This window comes from Ochotona princeps, chromosome 1 (assembly GCF_030435755.1).
Source record: "Ochotona princeps isolate mOchPri1 chromosome 1, mOchPri1.hap1, whole genome shotgun sequence".
Taxonomy (NCBI): Eukaryota; Metazoa; Chordata; class Mammalia; order Lagomorpha; family Ochotonidae; genus Ochotona; species Ochotona princeps.
Genome location: NC_080832.1, coordinates 123185514 through 123198161, shown reverse-complemented (window position 1 = coordinate 123198161; position 12648 = coordinate 123185514). Strand labels below are relative to the sequence as shown.

At 43.4% G+C, this 12648-nt stretch overlaps 1 long non-coding RNA gene across 2 annotated transcripts in view; it reads right to left on the bottom strand.

Moving 5' to 3' along the window:
• Positions 1–12648, bottom strand: part of LOC131481871 (uncharacterized) — an 81503-nt gene that overhangs the window by 27374 nt on the left and 41481 nt on the right. The window contains exon 4 of one of the 2 annotated variants that reach the window (XR_009246602.1): positions 2936–3068. The exons of the other annotated variant lie outside the window; for it this stretch is intronic. This is a non-coding gene — a long non-coding RNA (uncharacterized LOC131481871). The remainder of the gene's footprint in view (positions 1–2935; positions 3069–12648) is intronic. 2 annotated transcript variants of the gene reach the window in all.

The following is a 12648-nucleotide window of genomic DNA, read 5'->3' as shown; positions in this document are numbered from 1 at the left end:
ACACCACAGTCTCTTTAGCATTAATTTGCCTGTCAGCATACAATAGGTATGCAACAATGTCTGTTTATTGAGGAATTTCTGTATCAACCTGGGATCCTTCAAGCCTCAAGTTACACTATTTGTACAGAATATTCTTTTTAAATAAAGATTCATTTATTTTACAGAGAGAGGAATAAAGAGAGAAGGGTCTTCTATTTGCTGATTCACTCCCCAAATGGCTGTAATAGTCAGACCTGAGCCAACTGTGCCAGCCCCAGAATATTATGTTTTGTAAAGCACTTTCTTATTTAACCCAGAAAACCCTGTGAAGTGAGTAAACTCTTTTTTCATGGAAAGTAACAGCTGCTTAGAAAAGCTAAGTGATACATCCAAATCAGACACCCACAAGTAGTGGGGCCAGTATTGAGCTCAGGGCAGCTAACAAATGGATAAGACACAAGCAGGTGTCTTTCACTGCACGGGGGAAGCCCTGTAGTAAGAACTGCCATACAGCAAGGCAGAAAGAGTGTATAAAGTGACCGCTTTCTGAAGCTACTCTTCTGGACCAATTGCTGAAGTCTTCCTTTACATGGAACAGAACTGAGACTTCTGCCTTTCTTAGGTCTTTGTTTTCCAGGGCTTCATTATTCACATGTTGGTCTAACCCTAGGTGGGTGAAGTCATAGAAAGGAGCAGAGCTTGGAGAATCATAAATTGGCTTCAAACAAGACACTAATGGCTGCAGTGTTTGGATTCCAACAGGTATCATTCAAAGATAGAGAAGACCAGGACTGTGTGCTAACAGGAAGGGGTGTGTGTATGTGTGTGTTTGCTTTCCCTTAGTGAGAGTAGAGAATGTCCATAGCTTCTATGTTGGTGACCTCAAGATCAAAATTAAGGGTGCCCTGAGATCAGAGCCCAAGATACCTTGGAAGGTTCTGGATGAGTAGCAAGTGTCAGAATAGCAGCAGGTTTGAAAGGAAGATCACCAAAGCATGACAGAAGCTGGAAGATAATGATGTTCTAAAAATTTGAAATAAGAAGGGAAGGAGAGAGAAACAGAGAATCTTCCACCTGCTGGTTCACTCAGAAGTGGCAGCAATAGCCAGCACTGGGCGAGGTAGCAGTTAAGAGCTCCATCCAGTCTGTTACACAGGTGCCAGGTCCTAAGATTATTGGACCATCTTTTGGTTACTTTCCCCAGGCCATTAGTAGAGAGCTGGACCAGAAAGTGGGGTGGCTGAGACACAAACTGGCACCCATATGGGATGCTGGTGTTTTTGCTACACCATGATATTTGTCCCCAAAAGGTATTGAATGTTTGGCATGAACATGTTTGGCATTTTAGGCTATCAGTCAGATTTAAAGCATGTGACATGTGAAATTCAGTGGTATGGTATTGTCATTTTGTTTATTGCAATGAGCACATCAGAATAAGTCTGTAGTAATGATCTCTCTGTATATGTAAGCTATTTCAGACTGGCATTGTTCCACAAAGCAAATTACTGAAGACACTGTGGCATGAGTGTTACACATGATAGAGAAACCAAGGCCTCAAATGCCCACAACAGCCAGAGCTGAGCCAATTCGAAGCTAAGAGCTTCCTCTGGGTCTCCCGCATAGGTGCAGGGACCCAAGGAATTGGGCCATCCTTGGTCCAATTTTCCCAGTCCATATTCATGGAGTTGGATGGGATGTGGAGCAGCTGGGACACAAACTGATGCCCATGTGGGATGCTGGTGTCTGCAGGTAAAGATTAGCCTGTTAAGCCACCACGCTGGCCCCTCTCGCAGTATGTTTTAGAAGCTTCTAAAATGTTACTTCTTTCTATTCCATATTTCAGTCTACTCCTCACCATTACATAAATACAGGTGCTAGGGACTTGTTATAGAAGACTTTAAAACTATATCCAAGCTGGGTATAATTATAAATCCTTACATAATACGAGACTTGTCTTTTCACAGGCTCTCTGACTACTTGTGAAAATTACCTTTTAACATTGAAAAAAAATCTTAGTTTAACATATAAAGAATCCAATCCCTTCATTTCCAAACCAAGAAAAATTCAAGTCAGAAGAGAGGAAAGATTGTGACCAAGGTCCCAAAGCTAGTAAAGGTTTTAATAAGTATCCCTTCAATTCCTCAGGTCATTGCAAAGCATATTACCAAAAAATATTTTCCCCCCTCTTCTGTTCCCACTCCACAACATGCCTTCCAATCAAGGTCCACGTTTGGAGCCTTAAATAATGACACAACAAAGTACTATTAAATACAATATATCCAATAATTTTTTTTTTTACTCTGAAGGAACAGAATGTGTGATAACCATTCCTTCTCAGTGGCTATCAACTCTAAGCTCAAGTTGAGCTAGCTATTCTATGCAGGGAGTTGTGTATGAATGTGCCAAGTGTTAACAGCGTATTAGTAGCATTTCAGAGAAGCAGACCTTACTAACACAATAAAGCTCTGGTGTTATAATGGTGCTGGGTACAGATGCTGCTCCTGGGGGTCAGTAGAAGCCAGTACAATTGGGGGCACTGGTTCAAGGCCGGGAGAAGGCTTTTGGAAATAGCCCGCATCCTCATTTGGGGGCATCTGATGAATTGCCGCACTAACTACTGGGCTGAGCAAACTGCTACATGCGTGAAGGCTCCCACACCTCTCATAGATATCCACAGGGAACAAGAGGGGCAGCAATTACTTGCAAAAAGAGTCAAGGTGCTAGAGGAAAAGAAAGTCAGATTGTAGCTTTCATGCTACCCCTAATTGGATGATGTCCCACCCTATTCACCTGTACTGTCACAATAAAACTTGGCCCAACTTTCATTCCTTGAATGCAAGGTGTCAGAAAAGAATAAAACAATGAAAGCATGGTGTGGTGGTAGGAGAACATAATCACATATTAATATAACTAGGAGGTAATAAAACCCACATATCTGCACATAAAATTAGCTGACCTTCTGTCAATATACCAGGTTCAATGCTTTCCAGGGAATTCAAGCTTTGACTTTTATTGAAGTTGATTAGGAAGCAGCACTTTTCAGTATCTGCTTACAACACTGGGCACAGGCTGGCTTTCCTAGCTTCAATCTAGAAACAATGAGCAAATTCATCATTTATTTAGCACCAGGTCAGTATGCATGGTTTATGCTTAGGGATACTGGGGCTAATATCGGAACCTGCATGATTCTTGGAGTGTATTTTGGGCATCATGAAACTCATACAAACGTCCTATTGTGCACTTGCTCTGGACCAAGAAAAGCAGGCTATTCTTACATTACTATTTTGAGATTGCCACTTGATAACTGACACCATTATTCCAAGAATTTTTTCTTTCACAGGGAATACAAAAATGTCTGAATTCTTATCACTGACATTAAATAAAAATGAATGGAAAAGTGATTGTCATGCAGCACACAAAGAATATAACTGTTGCCATAACTGCTCGGTGCTCCAGAAAACAAAGTATGGGGACCTCCAGCTACACAGGTAGGTTAAAGCACAGGGGCCTGCATCGTGGTGAGTCAGGAAAAGCTGCCACTTGTCCTGCCAGAATCCCATATGGGTAACAATTCAAGACCTGACTGCTCCACTTCCAATCCAGCTCCCTGGGAAAAGCAGTGGAGGATGGTCCAAATGGACCCTGTCACCCAAATGGGAAACCTAGAAGCTCCTGGCTTGGCCTAGCACTGGCTGTTTCAGTCATTTGGGAGTGAACCAGCATGTGGAAGATCTCTCTTTCTCTCTCTCACTTAGACATTCCAGTAAATCAGTACATCTTAAAATAGTAACTCCCAGGCCCGGTATGGTAGCCTAGTGGCTAAAGCCTTTGCCTCGCATGCTCGGGCACCACATATTGGCCCTGGCTCATATCCCTGCTGCTCCACTTCCCATCCAGATCCCTGCTTGTGGCCTGGGAAAGCAGTAGAGCACGGCCCAAAGCCTTGGGACCCTGCACCCACATGAGAGACCCGGAAGAAGCACCTGGCTTTGGGTAGGCACAGCTCTGGCTGTTGTGGCCACTTGGGGAGTGAAGCAGGAGGTGGAAGTTCTTTCTCTCTGTGTTTCTTTCTTTATGCAAATCTGCCTTTCCTATAAAAATAAATAAATCTTTAAAAAAAACAGTTGTAACTCCCCTATGTCACACTAGGGAGACAGCAATAAGAACCATGAGAGCAAAACAGGAAACAGCAGTGGTGCTATGAGAGTCCTAAATGCAACAGAGCTCATGCAGAAAACTATTAAATCCAAGGTCAAAACCCACAGATCTGACCTGGAGAGACTTTTACCTGTACTCTGGAAGGGACTAAAAGCAGCCAGTGGATTTTCTTCCTCCTGGGGAGTTGTGAGGAGCCCGTGGGTTTTATAATCCACACTGCGAGGTCAGAACGCACAACACTGAATAGTGCAAACAGGCACAGCTGATTCCTGGTGAGAGGCCTGGCCATGCTCCTGGTGTTCCACAAGCTGCAGCTTTTGGCCTTCCCACCAGATTCTACTTACAATGTTCACCTTGGAAGAGCGGTGCCTGTCCCAGAATCCATCCCCATAGAATGCTCTTTCTTATGTCAGAAGGGCACACTGTCCTTCTCTAGAGCAGTATTTCAACACCACAGAGCAGATGGGTTGGCAATCACTGACTTACCAGGCAAGAAAAGACTGTATGGTAAGAGCCAGTAAAAGGAAAGCCAAAAAAAATCAGCTTGAATGAGACTACAGAGTCCTGGAGAGTCCCAGCAATAGACACCAGCTGCCTTGGAAAGGGTGTGGGCAGGGCTGAAATCAAGAGTAGTGAGCAAGATCTGCTTAAGGCGTAGTTTGACCCGTGGGTTCTCTAACGGTATCCTGCCCCGCCTGCTACTGTCTGCTCCAAATCACCCAAGGTTGCAGCTTCACTCCCAAACAAGGTTGACGAGACGGTTCTAGAGGGAGGAATTAAACACAGCTGAGGGCAATGGTGTTTGTAAAGCACAAAGGGACATGACAGACCAAATTATGGCATTGCAACAATTCAACCTGTGACTTACAATGTTGGCAGGATTGTACAGGCATGGAGGGAAGCTGAGAGTCCTTTCTTGGATAAACTGATAGGCCCAAGATATCTGTAGATGGAATCTGTGTGGTGGGTTCTGTGGCAAAGGGGAAATAAGATAACAGGTATGCTAAGTTGGTTAATCAGGTGGTACTATCCTACGTTCCCCAGGCCAGCATACTATAATCACCAAGCTTTGTAAAGGTAGAAGAGAGGCAGGAAAGAACATCAAAGTCACGTGCTGTGAGAACACCCAGACCGATTGCTATTAGAGTCTTCTGGAAGACACGAAAAGGAAGGAAATAGATTCCCCTTGAGAGGCTCCAGGAAAGAAGGTAGCCCAACAGCCTCCTCCTAATTTTACCACAGTAAGCTGGTCTCAGATTCCTGGCCTTCAACAGTATAACAGCATCTTCTTGTTGTGAGGCCTCCATGTACATGGTAATTTGTTACAACTGCAATGGAAAACAAATACAAATACAAAATACCTGACCACTCTCTGGTGAACCTCAGCTGCAAACATTAGCTACCATCAGCTTATTAGGGTTTGTAAAAAACAGAGAGCCAAGAGGCAACAACATTTGAGGGAAAAATGTAACACAAAAGGCAACGTCTAAAGTTAGCAAACATAACAGAGTCAGGAAGACATCCAGGGAGCAGAAGAAAAACAGATTTATAAATACTGCATCTATGAAACAAGAATAGCACGTTGTTAAAAAAGAAGTCTTAGAAAATTCCAAGAGCTCTTGTAATTTAAAAATAACAAAATGACGATTAAGTAGAAAAAATAATTGCTTTTAAAAATGTATTTATTTTTCTCAGAATCAGATATACAGAGAGGAGAAGAGACAGAGAGAAAGATTTTACGTCCACTGATTCACTCCCCAAGAGGCTGCAATGGCCGGAGCTGTTCCCATCCGAGGCCAGGCTCCAAAAGCTTTTTCTAGGTCTCCCACACGGGTGCAGGGTCCCAAGGCTTTGGGTAATTCTCAACTGCTTTTCCAGGCCACAACCAGGGAGCTGAATGGGAAGCAGGGCTGCCAGGACACAAGCTGGTGCCCCTATGCAATCCTGGCATGTGCAAGGTGAGTCCTTCAGCTTCTAGGCTACCACACTGGGTCTAGAAAAAATCGTTTTAAAGCCACTCAAAGATTTAAAATGAGACAAAACAAATAGTTTTATAATAAAAAGAATATTAGGGCATCTGTACATGATATTCAAGAAGAATCCCTAAAGAAAGGAATAGATGTTTCTATATCATGAAAAAAGACTCCTGTTATCCCTTTGTATGATCCTAATTATAAACATGATCCTAGAAACTTCTAGAAAAGAAACTATGATGATATGTAAAGGATCAGGCATTAGAATGACCTCGGGGGTCCGGTGGCGTGGCCTAGCGGCTAAAATCCTTGCCTTGAACGTGCCAGGATCCCATATGGGTGCTGGTTCTAATCCCGGCAGCTCCACTTCCCATCCAGCTCCCTGCTTGTGACCTGGCAAAGCAGTCGAGCATGGCCCAAAGATTTGGGATCCTGTACCCGCATGGGAGACCCGGAAGAGGTTCCAGGCTCCTGGCTTCGGATCAGCGCAGCACCGGCCCGTTGCGGCTCACTTGGGGAGTGAATCATCAGACGGAAGATCTTCCTCTCTGTCTCTCCTCCTCTCTGTATATCTGACTTTGTAATAAAAATAAATAAATCTTTAAAAAAAAAAAAGAATGACCTTGGAGTCCTCATAAATAATATTGGAAGGAAGAAGAGTAATGGTTAATAACACTGAAGAAAATCAATCCCATCTTGGAACTGCTGCAGACTGCCAAGCAGGTGCCCCATGGGATAAGCATTTTGGGACACTCAACATGCCTCCAATGCATGCCTTTTTATGAATCTGCTGGGAGATACAGTACTCCAACAAGAGGGAAAATTCAGAATGAAGATGGAACACTGACAAACATAGCTTGGGGAAGCTCTGGGTGATTATGGGTGTAGCAGGCCCGAAGAGCAGGCTCCAGGGGAATAACTACAAGGGGGCGGGAGTGCTGGTGGAAACAGACCCTATGCATGTTGTGGTTGCTCTTAGGAAATTACACTTACAGCCAAGAGCTTGGAGCAGAATTTGTGGTCCTTACATAATGAAAACCAGGCAAACAACTCAAAACAGTTATTTACTCTGAGGGCATTGTTGCCGACACCCTAATATAAGAAAAAGTAATAATCTTGGTTCATTATGAGGTCTAGTTGTAAATAGACATCTATCATCACACTAATGTAAATACTGAACGTAGATTCAACTCCCAGTGGTGCTACATGGTATTTTATAGCTAAAGAGAATGCTGGTGACGATGCTAAGAGGAAGTATGCGTGTGTGGCTGTGTGTGTGTCTGTGTCGTATGTGTATTATGTCAAACGTAACAAAAATGCCCACAGTTGTTTTCCCTGCATTCTTTGCAATTGGGCTTTTTAGCATCTCCGATGAAGAGGCAGTCTACGTCTCCTCCCCTCCCACAGGACTGAGAGGATGAGAGGAAACTCCAGCGAACCTGTTCTTCGCAAGCCTCAGGAAGCTTAGCTTCCTCCCACAACCCAACCCATCCTCTGAGCAAGGGAGAAAGTGACAGAGTGCAAAGGGTGTACAACAGCATCCTGGCAGGAGCCATCTGATCTGCCAGCCCTTGCTGCCCCAGGATCTGATGGCAGCTGCGGGGAGGAGCTCATGGATGACTAAAATCACCTGTCCAGCAATTCCCACCTGTAGAGGCAAAGTACTAAGACCTTAAACAATCTGTCCTGGGGCGATTTGTTAACACAGTGAAAACGAATTACAGCTCTGTGTGCGTGTGCGTGTGCGTGCGTGTGTGTGTGTGTGTGTGTTTTGGAGGGGTGCGTGTAGAAGGTGTTAATAAAATAAAGCGAAGTTCCAGTTTCTACAATGGGAAATCGATACTTCTAAGCCCAAAAGATCATGCAGCTCTGGAGAACCGGGTGATTTGCAAACAGAGAAAAGCAATGACTAGATTTTAATGTATCAACCAAGGGCGAAAACAAAGTTATATGGATGGTGCTTTTCCACAGCAGGTTTTGTAGTATTATTCAATCTTTTTAACGCTGCTCATGTTCCATGTTGATGAAATAGCAAATTAAATGGAAACCAAAGAGGAAAAGAACTAAACTTCCGAGTCACCAGAGGCAACCTGCTCGACCCATGCCCAGGTGGCCAGAAGAATCTCCAACCTAGACATATCACAGGCAACTCCAGTTTCCCTTGTTATTAGCACCCAGCCTTCGTGCCTGCATGTTTGTGCTCAGTACCCAAAGGGGAAACTGAAAAAAAAAAGTGCATGGAAAAGTTGGTTACAGAGTCCAAGCCCTGCAGGTGTCCGCTCCGAGCAGGGAGTCTCCTTTCTAACAGACCACAAATAGCAGAAATCATGGAAAACTGGCTGACACCAAAATCAGGCCATGGAAAAACTGGTCATTAGAAGCAGTTCTGTGGTTTTGCTGCTGAACCGGCGCAGATTATAAACTGGAGCAAAGCACTGTATTGAACGTGGAGAAGGGGCACTGTGAAAACAGACGAGAGACACACAGGGCCTGGAAGGAGAAACAATTGCTGTCCGAAGACCACGTGCTTTCCACCCTGTGCTTTCCGGGCATCTCTTTCTGGAAATGAACTCTTTCAAATGTGCTTATAAAATTCCCCCCTTCCATGGAAAGGTGGGAAGAAGCCATTATCTTTGCTGAAAGGTAGAGAAAACGCTAGATACCCAGTGATGTGTTCTATTAGTAACGGCAGACTAGGGCATGTCATAGTCATGAAAATATATATATATTTATTTATATTTATATATATATATACATATATATATATATATATATATATATATACCTTAGTGACTTAGTATTTCATGCCACATACATGAGAGTACTGTAGAAAGTTCATGGGAAAACGCAATCGAAAGATAAGTGTAGAAGAAGGGGTCGTGGCACTGCAAGGGATGCCTGAACCCCATTGGTTTGAGTTCTGGATATTTTGTTTTGCAATCCAGTTCCTGCTGATGCACATTGTGGGAGGCAGCAGCTGGCGGGTCAGGTGCACGAGTTCCTGCCATCCCTGTTAGAGATCTGGATGGAACTCTGCATTCCCGGCTTCAGCCTTGCCCAGACCTGCTGCTGTGCCATTTGAAGAGTAAACTGGAGAACGAAAGATCTCTCTCCTTCTGCTTCTCTCCCCTGCACAATCACCTTTTCAATAAATGAATATTTTAAAAATGAAGTTTATTTTGGTGTAAAATTTATTTTGAAATTTATATGTAGTTTGCTGTTATTGTTTGGGTTTTTTTTTTTTTTTGGTTGTTATTTGTTTTGGAAATACGCACTTCCACACACTATCTGAATATCCCTCATACAAAGGGGATGTGTGGAGGACTCTGATTATGTAGACATCTGGGTATCTGATGCTTGTTGCCATGGTCATTTTGTCTCAAAGCTGAACAAAAGTGGTGCACATTGGAGGCTGGTGCTGTGGTGCAGAGCGTTAAGCCCCTGTCTACAGTGCTGGCACCCAACAGGGAGGCCAATTTGATTTCTGGCTGCTCCACTTCCAATACAGCTCCCTCTTAATGCTCATGGGAAAGCAGTGTAAGATGACCCAAGTGCTTGGGCTCCTTGCACCCTCATGATAGACCTGGATAAAGCTCCTGGCCGAGGACTTCAGCCTAATCCAGTCCTGGCTATTCTGGCCATTTGGGGAATGAACCAGCAGATGGAAGATCTCTCTCTCTCTGCCTCTCCCTTCCCAGTTCTAACTTATAAATACATGAATAAGTACATTTTTAAAAATGCTGTGATTTGGGCTTGGCACAGTAGCCTAGTGACTAAAGTTCTCACCTTGCATCTGCAAAGATTCCATATAGTCTCCGGTTCATGCCCCAGCTGCTCTACTTCCCATCTAGCTCCTTGTGTTGGCCTGGGAAAGCGTGGGAGACCCAGAAGAAGCTCCTGGCTCCTGATCTGTTCAGTTCCTGCCACTGCAGCCACTTAAACAGTGAACCAGCAGATGGAAGATATCTCTCTCTCTCTGTCTCGTTCTGACTTATATAAATAATTTTTTAAAAAAATGCTGTGCACTGTTTCTGGTCATAGTTTATCAGTCAAAGCCACTTATATGGCCTCTAAATCCAACAATATGGGAAGGTGCACCCAATCCTGCCATGTACCCATGAAGAGAGTTGAAATTTTGGGGAACTCTTCCTCTTCAATCAAGTACTCTCCACTATTAAACACAGTCATACATCATACAGAGTCTAAATTAGTTAGGCTTATTTTAGCCAAAGTTTTTACTCCAGAAAATTACGGCGCTTTAAAGGCAGGGGTGGGTCTGTCTAGAGGGGGTGGTTCTGGAAGGTTATATGAGGTACTCAAGTTGTGTAAAGTTATGTGGTTTCCTTCTTCCTGTGGTTGAATAATGCAGCACAGTATTTGCAAACTGATCCCAGTCTTCCTTAAGTGGTTTCTATAACAAGATAATTTTGTTCACCCATCACTAACCAATTTATTTTTGCTTCCATGGGGAGCCCGCCTGCCTGAATTTTGAAGATTTAGAGTTTAAGAGAATACTACCTCTTGCCAGTTCAAAACAGAATCCAAGCAGCACTGGAAATAACCATATAAATCCACAAGCCTATGTGCCTAATCTAAATCTCAAAGCAACTGTTGTGTTTTGAGAAGAGGAAGTTATAGGGAGCAAGACATCCAGATCTGGAAGTTCAAATTGGACTTTTCAAAATGAAACCATATGGGGTGCAGAAGGAATGGAGAAGGTGTCCACTCCTAGGGACTGAATGAGGGAAACTTATTTTCCTGCAATAATTGACCAAGAACTTCAAGGAATCTGTGCTTTTCCTGCGCAGGGAGACAGCAACAAGAAGTATTGGTTCAATAACTTCATATACTGCATGCATCAAATCTAAGTGAGGTTGTAACTCCTTGCCAAAACACGAACAGAAAGCTAAAATAATCTGAACTATATGGGAAGAAAAAGAAGAAAAACAAAACATAAGGAAAACAGCCCAAATCAGACATCCCTTCAAAAGGAATGCTACATCCAGAATGTCACCAGGTTAGAACTGCATTCAGCCAATTACTTGACTTATCATTTTATTTTTACATTATTTATTCAGTTGAAAAAGTAAAATGGTTTCGAGAGGGGAGGGGTGGGGAGAAAGATCTTCCTTCCACTGATCCACTCCCTAAATGATTTCCATGGCTGGGACAGAGCCAGGAATTTCAACTCAGTCTCTTTCATGTGAGGCAAGGACACAAGCACTTGGATCATCCTTTTCTGCCTTCCCAGGCACATTAGCAAGAGGCTGGATCGGGGCAAAGCTGCTAATCCTTTGACTTGGTGCTCTGACACAGGAAGCCAGTGTTGCAGGTGGCATCTGGTCTCAGCACATCACAATTCCAGCCCCTTGGGCAGAAATAAGTCCCATAAGATGAGCCCCTTGCCTAGTTTGCTCATATTGAGCTCCAAATCTTTACGATGGAAAGCACTGATCAGTCTCAATGATAAACAGTGAGGCTGTGAAGAGAGGTCTTACCGAGATCTGTTATGAATATTTTTGTGACTATCAAACACATGAGACAATAACAATGGGGAGGGAGGAAATTCTGGAAACAGCTTCCATTGCACCTGTTCTAAACTGGATGGTGCAGATCCACTGTTCAATGTGAGCACTTGACACACTCAAGAGATACAATAAGCAAGAGATTGTGTGAGGCTCAGGCTGGTGTCATGTGTACTGTTTGACAGTAAACTTTTTAATACAGAAGTAAGAAGGAGTCTACTCAAAAATCACTGTATCAAGTGTAGACACTAAAGATATAAATCTCTATCATGTACCATGCAATTGCATTGCTGTACTTTACTACACAACCAGTGGCACACTTGTGTTGGCATCAGCCTTACACAAGTAGGTGAGTAATGCCCTACACTAGGCCATGCTAATGGCTATGATGTCATGAGGTGACAGAAGCTTTTTAGCTCTGCCACTGTTTCATGGGATGACAGGTGTACCTGTGGTCTTCTGCTGCCTGAAACTTTTTTTGGTGGGTGGGAGCACAAGATTGTATCATCCAGCCATGAATGTCAGACACAAATGTCATTTTTCATTTTCCAGTGGCTACATTATATAAGAGAAGAAATTCACAAAATAAAATGTAATAATAGTCTCATTTGACCCAATGTATTCCAGATACTATCTATCATCCGACACATCAACAGTGTAAAAACTAAGGATAATGTATTTTCTAGTGTATTATGCATCTTATGTCTTCAAAAGAGAGTGTGCATTTTGTACTCACCAGTGTCGCTCGACATAAGCCTCACTAAAGGATTTGGTAGCCACACGCAGCTAGTAACTATTTTGTTGGACAGCATGGGTCTAGGAGACTGGGATGGACTGCACGTCCAGATCCCTTCCAAATTCATATGTCAAAACTCTGAGCTCCTCTCTGGTGACCCTGGCATACTACTGGGTGGTCATCCCTGGGTACTGAAGCAGTTGGGAGGCTGAGTGTGGCTTCTCCCCATATTTCTCCCCTTCCCCCAGATACAGGAGGAAGAAAAAGAAAATTTGGA